General features: G+C 43.5%; 1 protein-coding gene across 2 annotated transcripts in view; it reads right to left on the bottom strand.

Annotated features, from left to right (window-relative positions):
- The window catches only part of SEC24D (SEC24 homolog D, COPII component), a 106,554-nt gene extending 94,361 nt beyond the window's left edge, over positions 1-12,193 (bottom strand). Inside the window, exon 1 of one of the 2 annotated variants that reach the window (XM_075616323.1) lies at positions 12,040-12,193. The gene's annotated coding sequence lies outside the window, so the exon portion shown is untranslated. Of the gene's footprint in view, positions 1-12,014 lie in introns of both variants that reach the window. The other variant, XM_075616332.1, reaches the window with a different exon arrangement.
- Positions 12,194-12,525: the final 332 nt, after the last annotated feature.

The following is a 12,525-nucleotide window of genomic DNA, read 5'->3' as shown; positions in this document are numbered from 1 at the left end:
CACTCCTGAATTAGAACAACTTGCATTCGTATAGTTTTCTATATCAATATACTAAGAAATTAAAATGCAGGTGCAATATACATAAATAACTACAAATGAAAGAACATCTTAGTATCTTGGACATACAAAAATAAACTATGCTTTAATTTCCATGCAACAAAAATTATTTTCTGAAATTCCAATCAATATAGATTTTAGGAACCATTTACCTGCAGGCAGTCATTTTATTTAAATGTACAGTGGACATTCTTAGTTAGGAGTTACGAGATACTGTACTTTAACAGCTATTATACTATGTTGCACTCCACTATACTAAAAAAATATGTACAGCTCAACGCCGCTATAACGCGATCCGTTACGAGAATCCTCTTATAACGCGATGCAAGCATGGCTCCCAATTTTCAGATTTATGAATACTTTACAACACGATTATTGGTATCTTAAATATTTTATTGTACAATGTATACAATTGTACATTATTTCTAATGCGATCCGCTTATAGTGCGATGTGATTCTTTGGACCCCAAGCATAGCGTTATAAGGGGGTGGAGCTGTATTTTGGTTTTGAAAGGGCATCCTTACACATTCCCATTGACCTGTTTTACAGAAATGTCACTATTATTCTGAAATTGGGAATATTTCACCATTTTTTCTTTTAAACTTCACAAAAATCTTTCAGCATTACGTGAAATGTTGCCATTTTTTGCCAGATTGTCATGTTAATTTACCGTATGTGCAAGTCTATGTGACCTTCATAGTTTGATCACTTAACCGAATGAATTAGTTTTGCCAAACTTGCTATTATTTTATGAACATAAAAAAAAATGGCCAATTTCCCCAGGTTTGCACATCCCTCCCTGCACCTTCCTAAGTGCAAAAGGTCCCCCAGTGGTGGGATCATATGAAGCTTTAGGTCCAGTGGCAGGAGGTCAGGGAGAAAAACAACAGTGAGGATGAAACAGGCATGTCATTCTGTGAGAGGAAATCCCAACACCATGACAAACCTTACAAGTACAATTATTTATAAAACCTGTAGATTAGTTACAATCAGATTTATTTTTGATAGGACAGTGTGTAACCGACCACACTTCCATCTCATGTATTTAGCTCAATGCTGATGCCGCAATCACATTAAAATGAACTGCATCACAATCTAAAACAATGCTCATCCCACTTCTGATCCCAGAAGGCAACCTTTAACATGCAAGATTAAAGTAGGGAAACAAATCAACAGGTTTCCAATTATTTATAGCTTTGTTTTATCTACATTGAAAGGAACCATTGCTGTAAAAACCCAAAGGGCACTAACAACTGACACAAAAAGCAAGACTTCTGCACACCGGTCCCAAGCACGGTCTTAAAATCCTGCACATAATACTGAATGACGGCCAACACACCTGATAAGGAGACACAGACGAGGACATTAGATTTTATTATTTATTTGGTGCATATGTAGCCATGCCTGGTTTTGGCTACCAGTCTACCCTCCCTGACATGCAAGCCCTGGTAAGAGCAGGCAGTGTCAGGAACAATTATGGGGTTTCCCCACACAGGCAGCTCCATTGAGTGACAGGGGAGGAGGTGGGACTAGGTCTGTGTTCTGCCCAATCCTGGGTTAAGACCTAGTACCTTCCCCCTACTGTACTTAAGGGGTTGCAATACCAAATTTAGACAGTGTCTCTACCGTTGAGAGAGAAAGGCACCATGCAGGATTGCTGTGCGCTGGCAAACCCTGGTCCTCTTCCCTTAGGGGGAGAGTGAGTGATTACCTTTCCCCTGGCCCTGCCAGTTGGCCAGGGAAGAGTAAGGACTGCTGCAGGGGCCCTTGACTCATAGTGTAGGTCCAGGGACCATCCGGATGTTGGAGACCTACAATGAACTGTATTGGGCAGAGGCCCACATGTTACTGTGTGTACAGAAGAACAATAAACCGGTTACAGTTAAATTTACCTCCTGCCTAGAGTGTAATCTTTCTGGGGGGAAGAGGTAACTGTTTCTACCATAGGAGATTGCCTCCATACATCTGGAGCCTGCGGCAGATGGAGGCGCTGTGTACCCAGAGATAAGCAACTATAATGTACCCCAGAAACCAGTCCTGTTCTCCCCAACAACATCGACGGAGACTCAGATCTACTGAGAGCCAGCAGGTATGCACCAACCAACCCAATGTAATGGAGACATCTGCCAAGGGGTGGGGGGGAGAAACAGCGTTACATTTGGAGGCGCTGCTGAGATCTCCTACAGGACAGGTTTTCAGCGATGCAAGGCTGAAAGCTAGAATATACACTTCCAGAGAGTACTGGAGAAAGAGTGAGGCTAGGTGTAGTGTCCAGGGGACTCCGGCATGCCATAACCATGCACCATGTAATGGCGGCATCTCCCAAGGGGTGGGGGAAACAGCGTTACACATTAATAATTTCACAGCACTGTAGAAAGCTATACAGTAATCACAATATAGCATACAAATATCTAACAATGTTAACATAGAGCCAGGCCTGCACAACTCCAGTCCTCGAGGGCCGCAAACATGCCAGGTTTTCAGGATATCCCTACTTCAGCACAGCTGGCTCCATGTCACAGTATGATTGAGGTACAGTAAGTCCTCGTTTTACGACGCTTCGCTTTACGACGAATGGCTTATCAGACGCTGTCCAATGCATCCCTATGGCCGGTTTTACAACGCCAAAATGGCTTATCCGACGCTCTTACGACGCTTTGCAAAGTTGCAACATTATGTCAATCAGAAGGCTGCAGTCAGGGAAATCAACCAGATCAGTCTGTGTGAAGGTTTTGTGGTATATTTATGCCTTTAAACATGTCTAACAGTTTTATTATACAGTTCTGGATTCAATAAATAGAATCTTTACATCATAATGTATGTGTGTGCAGCATAATCTTATTGTTTGAGTAAAATATTTTGTGTATTTTAGCATTAAAAATGCCTTCAGGAACGGAACGTTTCATTTAAACAGTGTTCCTATGGGAAAAGGGGTTTCGCTTTACAACGTTTCGCTATCCGACGCCATGTTGAGTAACGCATTGCGTCGGATAACCGAAGACTGCCTGTACTAATTGAGCCAGCTGTCCTGAAGTAGGGATATCCTGAAAACCTGGCCTGTTTGCGGCCCTCGAGGACTGGAGTTGTGCAGGCCTGACATATACCAATACATTAGGAAAAGGTCCTTCCTCGAAAGGAACCTATAGTCTAAAAGGCAGCAGGATGAGATTAGAAATACAAGCCCTATTGTGAAAAACACATTGACGTTATTTTGAAGTTACCCCTACTTTTATTGGGGTTTATGGGATATAAAAAAAAAGGGAAAAAAAAAAAAATGAAAGAAGGAGAAGGGGAACATTTATACAATAACTGGTACATACAGCCGTCGGCATTACATTAAATGCCTGGGGGAAGAGTGCGGGGCCTCTGCAACCGCCCGCGTCCCCAGCTCAAGTGTTTAAGCTCTACTATTGTGGCAATTGTGGAGTCACATTGTATACTTTCTACATGAGTTGTAAGAGCTATATTTCCATCAGAGGAGCCAGGTGCTGACATTACATTCGATTGCTTGTTCACCGTGTCTATATTAGCATCAATTGTTGGGAAGTCAGACTTCTTAGATGCTGGATACTAGTTTGAATTTCATCCTTATTGATGCAATCTACTACACAATTGTCAGTTATATTGATTATTTACCAATCAAGTATTCTTAGAGCCATACTACACTAGAGCTCACCTTAAGCACCTTTACCGCCTCCTTACACCTAGTAATAGCATACCATTCAGCAAGGGTTATCTGCATACCAGGCCCCTTTCAGATAATTGATTTAATTAAGCTCAGCTATCTGTTTTACTTTAGTGATCCAGAGTGCCATATAGCACTCGACATAGGATTATTAGTGTGTGTCTATTGTCTGTTTATTTTAATCACCAATATTTTAGTAATTATGATCATTAAAGATTCATTTTAACCAATTAACCAATCGTTAAATTCAGGGAGTGAGTGCTACAAGTTGGGTTCCTGTTTCTCACCTCAAGTATTCATATTTTACCTACCCATCAGCACCCCTCCCACATCTCCCTTTCTCCACAATATCTAGCTGCAGGGGGTACCCCTATCGTTATCCGTATTTTTAGCTCGTCTGCTTCAAAGAGACTAAATCACGGCCTGCCTGGAACTGGGGAGCAGCCTCGCATATAAAGTTCCACCACTCCCCTTTGAATTCATGGAAGAACAGCGCTGAGTCAGAGTGCAGTGGGAAGGAAGAACGGGCCAATCAAAAGAGACGGCGCAGCTACAGGTCTGGCCGTTTGACGATCGTGATGTCAGAGCGAGCGGGAGATACAGATCGGTCAATGGGATGAGTGCCTACGGCCACCATTGCCAGCCGTGATGATTCAAGCTGGAGTTCCACAAGAGGGGATGAGGAGGGGCCAATTTGGCAGTGAAAGAAACAGCTTCACTTTTGATCTGTGGGCAATCCCAGCGGGTGCCCTCAGCACATGACCTTTCCTGGACCCTGGCCCTCATTACCCATAGTTCAAAGTCCTGGAAAGTGGCCTGGAAATAGGGGCCTACGTGCCCATACATGGGCATTCCCCCCTCCAGCATAGGAAAACAGATGTTTTCAGCACCTCATGGTGCTGAGGTTGAAAGTGTGTCTGACCTGGCTCCCTATGTGAATCAATCCGGCAATGTAGTAATACAGGCATCCATACGTGTTAAAACATCCATACATGGCACAGAACAGTACCACTGCTTTCACATTGCTATTCAAATGCACTTTAAAAATATAACACTTTATTCAAAGGAGGGAGAGGGAATGATAACTACTTGTTGGTCCAATAAAAGGCGAGATGTTACAAGCTTTCGACCTCTCAGGGTATACCCGATGAAAGACCTTAAGGAGGTTCGAGAGCTTCTAACAGATCAACTACTTGTTGGTCCAATAAAAAGGTATCATACCACCTACTGTGTTAGTACATGGAAGGACCAGCACAGCTACCCACTCTCCTTTGCCTACAGTGCCTCTGAAATACATTACACAATACACAGGCAAAACCCCAGCACTCAACAACAATCCCAGGGTTAACAACACTAACCTGACGAGAACGGACAGCGGGATGGGCTAGACCAATAGATTTTTAAGCCCTGCTACCCAGTTCGTCACATCTACTCCCTAATCTGAGCGTTCCTACATCTGTGGCATATTGGGGACCCTCGTTTTGAAATGTGGGACCTTAAGCAGAAAGTGCCTCTACGTGAATTATGTACAGTATCAACAATGTAATACGAGCATTCATTTTACAGACAATGAACTTGAAGTCCCTGCAGCACAGACAGTCTACTGCAACCAATACCACTTGTTTTTTTACCTATAAATGACAAAAGAAAACCCGCAACATGGTTCTCTTTATACTATCCACCAAGGGTCAAAATTCCTGATAAAGAAAAATTTTCTTTCTCACCTGGGCCTGAAGATTCATACAGAGTGTTTTTCTTTTTAGGATGTTTGGCACTTTTTGTTAAGGGCCATTTAGCTTTTGTTATACAAGACAGAGTGAGAAGGGGAGGGCTGGGGAGCAGTGTGTGTGTGTATGATCTAGAGAGACGTGGCAGCAGCCTGAGCTTTGGACGCTGTCAGCAAGGGAATGGTTGGTGTTTGTTTTCCAGGTCTGACCCAGACTCGGCATTATCAGCAGATCCTGAGTTACTACTAACACTGCTGCTCCTGTCAAGAGGGAGGATGCAGAGGGCAACTCTGGAGGAAGAGGTGGCCTTGTCCTGCTCACATTGCTGCTGATATAATGCGTGCATGAGGCATCACAACAACTTGCCAACGTCCAACTACACAACAGAGAACCAAACCCGAGTTACATTTAAAAAAAAAGGTTAAATATCTGCATGTAAATATACAGAGAAAAAAAATATGTATGTAGGTATACAGTATAACTCCTATGTACAGTATATGCTGTGATCATCACTTGTCAACTGTATACTTATGTAGCCAGCTACCCCCTGGGCTACTAATTTCCCTGCCTAACACAAGCCCTGGTACCAGCGCACGCAGTCTTAGGGTTAAATCTATGCCCTGCAGCAGTAAACAGCTCCCTTGAGTGACAGGGGGGAGGGAGGTGCCTAAGGCCTGGGTACTGCCCACCCCAGGGCTAGGACCTGGGACCCTCCCCTAGTAACAAAAAGGAGTTGCAGCCAAATTTACTTGAGTGTTAGAAGTGTGGAGCCAGGGTTCTGGTTCACCTATCCCCTCCCTCAAGGAAGTTGGAGCATATACCCCCATACTCCATCAGGGAGCACAGAGAAGAACGTGTATGCTGTGTGCTGTTGGTGTGCTCAGTAAAGACCAGAATTATGTTTTCACTCCTGCCTGAGACTGCAGTCTTTCAGGGGGAGGGAAAGAGGTGTTCTTCAGGGACTGTACCTATCTCCGATAGGCCCTCTTGGAATGGAGGCGCTGCACCAAAGAAGATAAGAGCTACAGATCCGAAAGCCTGTCCTGTCTATCCCCACTAACACCGGCGGAAGCTCAGGCCCTTCTGTAAATATTACCACAAACAATGTGTAATATGTAACCTCCTTAAGGCACCCCACGAGACGAAATGTAGAATCCAAAAAATATAGTTGTTTACATTATTCATGATCTCACTGTCATCACAAGGATGCTCATTTGTTTTTACACGAACTTATTGTTTTTATTTATGTTTGTTATGTATATATATATGTTTTTTAACTAATAAAATTGTATGTTTTGATTTTTGTAAAATGGCTGCCCAGTTTCGCTATATAATCTCTTTTCACATACAAATCACCTTTGAATCATTAGATCTCATAGTATTATTGTACTTTAATAAATTTATGAATATAGAACAATATATATGATTTCATGGTTTTATATACATTTTGTCAACAATTATGTTTGATAAATGTGGTATCTTCAATATTTTTTTATATATTTTTTTATTTTTCTTTAACATGTATGTGATCACAGACATGGGGGACTGGCACTGTGCTTCATATTCAGCCTTCTCCGGTGACTTTCAGGATGATAGGCTGGCTGAGGTGGAGATATCTGGGCTCCCATTGTATGTGGTCATATTGGGTTGAATATGGCATTAAGCATACAAATTCTTTGAGTAACATACAGTTTAGATGCCATTAATAGACTCTTGCAATGTTTTCCCCACAAGCAGGCACGCAGAGCCAGGATGGGGGCGGATGCAGTTTCTCACACGTCTCTCCTCCCTGTTTGGCACTCCCCTGGAGGCGTTCCTTAGCAGTGGTGGGGAGTTGGTGTGAAGACTGGTACCTCCCCCGTTTAGAGCCGCGATGCGCATGCGCGGGTCAGTCAGTTCCCATTGGATATGACGCGATCGTGACGTCACCAAATATCGCGAGATTTGGCAGCCATTGTTATTAAAACGCTTTTTACACAGTGCAAAAACACTTCTTGATAAAGTGCTATGCACGAAACGCGTAGAAGGGCTGCATCCCTTGATTTTATGAAACTTCAATAAAGATTCTTCATTTTTTGGCCAGACCTGTTCTCCCTTTGAATCGCGGTGCGCTACACCACTTTTCTGCCCTTCTGTATATCTGAAGGTGAGCACCACACCGGGTATCAGTGAATCTCCCGTAGGGTGGGGGAACACCTGTTACACTTACATTAAATGTTATTGCAGTGTTTCTCAACCAGGGTGCAATGTGACCCTCTACCATGAGGTGCCGCGGCTCACGGGGGAACAACCCGCCAGCTGATCATCAAGGACATGGGTGTGACAGTGGAGCGGTCTGTAACCCCTTCAATACCCAAACATGCCTGCAAGTCAATGCACAGCGCAGTAGATGTGATAGGTGAAGGACCATGCCACGCAGGCTCTTCCAGCAATGAAAGTTGCATGAAAGTTTTAGTTGAACCTTATTGCTGCTGAAGGGCTAACACGCTCCTATGCAGTACACAGGTTATCTATTTTCCCAACCATAACGACGGGGTGTTAAATGCACTGCATTTAAAAAAAATAGCACAATTTGTGCTCAATTATATAACCGAGAGATGTGAAGTTTGCGAATCTCTAGTGCTTTCTAAATGTATATACATTAAAAAAAAGTGTTGGCTCACTGCTAAAGAATCACTTGGTTAAGAGTATTACCATCCCTCAACCAGAGGAGATGTGGGGGGGGGGGGGGGTGTGTGGGGGTGTGTGTGTGTGGGGGTGTGTGGGGGGTTCCTACAAACACTGATATGCAGCCCTGGAAGCAGAACATGCTACAGATGTCCCGGTGACAGGTTGACCATTTAGTTCCTGTTGATAATCTAGTGTAGGGGAGTCTCAAATGTTTAGGACAGCAGTAGCTGCCAGGTCATTGTATTGTATTGTATGTCTTTATTTATATAGCGCCATTAATGTACATAGCGCTTCACAGTAGTAATACATGTGGTAATCAAATAAATAACAGATAATATAAATAACAGATCATGGGAATAAGTGCTTCAGACATAAAAGTAACTTTAAGGAAGAGGAGTCCCTGCCCCGAGGAGCTTACAATCTAATTGGTAGGTAGGGAGAACGTACAGAGACAGTAGGAGGGAGTTCTGGTAAGTGCGTCTGCAAGGGGCCAAGCTTTATGTGCCATGTGTTCAGAATATCCACAGTGCTATTCATATGCTTCTTTAAGCAAGTGTGTCTTAAGGTGGGTCTTAAAGGTGGATAGAGAGGGTGCAAGTCGGGTACTGAGGGGAAGGGCATTCCAGAGGTGTGGGGCAGTCATGGCACAGACATTTTCTAATCCGATTTACTTTCACATGTATAGCGCTGAAGGGCCTGCAATGATTTTGCTCAACATGTTGCACTTCCAGGAATAAAGAGGTTAAAGCAGTAATAACATCTAAAAAGTATTTAATTTTTAACAGCATTTGCACCAGGGCGGCCTTTGGAGCTGATCTGTGTTATTTTCAGCTCCATGGATCCACCAGTTTCCCAAAATATTTACCAGTGTAGTTACTGGTCTATAATCTGGGCAATTAAATGGCTGTTTAAAAGGAAACCACAACGAAATCATGTTGCGACTTCCTATTGGCCCACGGGACCTGTGAGATTTGATGGCCAAATTGTAAGGGGAGGAACACAACAGTAACTACATCGATAAGTGTATTGGGAACTAGGGGGTCCCAGGAGGTAAACATAATAAGTACATACAGCATCACAACAATGCTCTAAAGAAAATACAAGAGAGACACACAAACACAAAACTCTTGCTTCAGCCTAAATGGTATGGGAGGGGTGCAAAGAAGAGTAAAATAAACTATAAGAAACACGAAAAAGACTTCATTAATTGCACTCAATTCACCAAATATAAAAAATGAGTAGCTGCTAAGGTTTTAGATTTGGTGGATTGAGTGCAATTAACAAGAGTCTCGTGTGTTCTTTAAATTAAAAAAAATGCTGTTAAAAAGAAAACAGCCAGGATTCAAAGATTTTGCTCAGTATTTAAAGTGGTTTCCTGCCACAGAGGTCCTGCACAGCAAGTCTCACCTTAAAGTGCAAGGGTTAAGCACACTGATAAACAAGGCAATATGAAAATGAGTTAGCCCCTCAGATGGTCTGTGATATGGAAACACTAGAAAACCTCAACTAGTACACTCTGGAAGAAGGAATTGAGAAGGTGTATATGACATATTCCAGTATAGTCATGCTGTTACCAAATCACAAAGGGGTCTGAAATATGGGTTTTGGGAAGTGAGAGATGCTTGGCTACCTCCCCAAATACATTTTTAGACAACAGAATAGAGACACCTGTGCACAAAAAGAACACACCTGAGATACCTGGAATATATGCTATAAATATACTTTGCATATATTCCAGGTGTGTTCAGTTGTGTGCACAGGTATCTCACCATGTATCGCTCCACGTCTCAAACACGATTAGTACTAATGGCTGGAAACATTGATGGCGTATATTCAAGAAGCAAAACTGGGTTAACTTTAAGTTATTCTGTTTAGTGGCTAGGCATTACAATAAATGCAATGTTGAGTTAACCCTGTGAGTGCCGGTGGGGGGTCGCTGCCCCCCCCGGCACCCGCAATCACGTGATCGCTCAATCACTGATGACAGAATAGAAAAGGAGGAATCATCCCCCCTCGTTCCATCGTCAGTTCAGATCGTCTCTGGCATTTTTGGGGACATAGCAACTACGCCATGGGGTACTCAAAGGGTTAAATAACACGGCGCTTAGTGCATCTGGGCAAAACATTAGCACAGAAGAGGCAAAGAATATAAATGCTGTCGATTGCAATGGGATTTGTTTCTTGAATATACCTGATGCAGCTTTTTGCCCCCTCCCCCAAAATGACACCAGATTTGCCTTCATACATTGACTCCGGATGTGAGCAATGGTTTCCCAGGCTCCAAGAACTCCACCACCTGCTCGGTCAGCCTGTGATACCTCCAAGCCTATGAGTTGTTGTTTTTTTTACCCTCTTGTTCAGTGATTCCAACAAGGGGCCAGGGAACCCATAGAGGTTCGCCAAAAAAAAAAAAAGATGTAATGGCAGATTTCATGCATTATAGTGGGTACCTAAACCCATGTGCGGACTGCACACTTTGCAAGGCTCCTAACTGCACTTTAGCATGGGTGGTATAGCTGTCAATTGCTCTGCAATCACAGCAGTGAGGCATTGTGGGGCGAGACTTTGAAAGCTCCCACAGTGATTGATAGCTTTACCACCTATGAAGTCATTGGTGGTGCAGTATGGGCCCTTACAGGGCGTATTCCCCCCACGAGTTGAGGACACTGTACTGCCTGGAATCGGTCAAACAGTTTCAGCAAGTTTCTGATGAGTAGGCATTAAGATTAGGGGTTCACAGAACAAATACTTTGTAGCAGGGGGTGTACTGTTTAAAAAAGGATGAGAATCACTGATCTATTTCTTATATCGGCTCCTGGTACAGTAGATATGTCACTCCATGGGGAATCAGATCTCTATGGAACATAATACCTGTAATCCTAGACAATTGTGTGACACGGATACTGACCAGACGCACATCTTCTGCAAGCGGTTCTCATGCACCCCTAAGCCCTAAAAACACATACACTTGTCAAACCTCACTCATTACAACTGAAACATTTACATAGGCCAATCATGCAAACACTGACCCTGTTTAAAGCATGCAATTCTATGTAGACATACTACAATACGATGCAAGTATGAGAGCATCAGGCAGTAACGTAATGAAAGCGAGAAGGGAATCCCTGCCCCGCAGAGCTCACACTCTAATCAGCTTCACAGACTTTGGAGGTGTCTCATCCTATAAAAAAAAAAAAAAAAACATGAAAATGTAAATAACCCAGAATGGATATATATGGTACTTGTGATGTGTCGTCATTCATGGACACAGACACATTTGTCCAAGGTGGTATCTCAAGACACACATATGGCAGGTCAGTCCTGTGTATTTAATGACATACATATAGCATGTCTGTCGTATTGTATGTATGAACACCCAATATGTCTGCCATACGTATTTACTGACAAGCATATTGCATGTCTGCCCCATATTATAGCAGACATGCACTTAGCATGCATAAGTATCCCATGTGTTTAAAAGCACAATACCTACACCCCATGCATGCATCTGTCGTCCAAATTTTAATCTTAACATTTAAATGCAATTTTTATTAACTTTTAACGAATTCACATTGGATAAATAGGACCACTACTTTTGTTTCCAGGTTCTTTGAACACTGCCTCTGACCCATATGTGCATGTACACAGACGCACACAGACACACACACAGACACACACACACCTCAGTCCTCTCTACTCATGTTCACACACACATCTTTTAATCACACGTTTGTTCTATGTAGCCATGTTACTATATGACACGTCTGCCCCGTGTATACATGACTACATGTGAGAAATCCTGCTGCCCCTTGTATCCCTCCCCACTTGACGCGTCCCCCTGCTGTCTGACCACATAACGGTCGGGGTACGTTACCTGTCCCCTCACTCCCGTGACGCACCTGAGTTCCAAGGCAAGAGTTCCTAACTTCCAGCGCACCCGGCTCTCTGAGCACAGAGGGGGAGGAGGGGGGAAGCGCTCGCTCTGCCACGTCAAACAGCCTCAGCTGGACCGGCCGCTCGTGCACCTACCCTGTCTCTTCCCTACCTCCACGCGCACCAGTTATTGGGTGGAAAGCGCCGCGTGTGCACTGGTCTTTGGTGACGACCTCCTGTAACTGCTTGGGAGCTGCGTGCGCGCGCGCGTGCCACGTCATCTGTTGCTCAGTGACTGTCAGGTCGCTAGCTCTTGGCAGTCAGCGCTGAAGGATTTAGCTGTGATACAGTCATCCTTATTTAGTCAGTATCAATGTTACTAATCATAACATTGCAGTGTAGGCTCGTTTCAGGAAATAAATATGTATGGTCACCCAATGCAGAGCTTTACCATGTAAGAGACTAGAACTTTTGTTGTTCAAAGTGAGGCTCCCTGAAGGGTTTACCTGCCC

This window comes from Ascaphus truei, chromosome 1, assembly GCF_040206685.1.
Source record: "Ascaphus truei isolate aAscTru1 chromosome 1, aAscTru1.hap1, whole genome shotgun sequence".
Classification (NCBI taxonomy): domain Eukaryota; kingdom Metazoa; phylum Chordata; class Amphibia; order Anura; family Ascaphidae; genus Ascaphus; species Ascaphus truei.
Note: the sequence above shows the minus strand (reverse complement) of the source record. Positions and strands in the feature narration are given on the sequence as shown.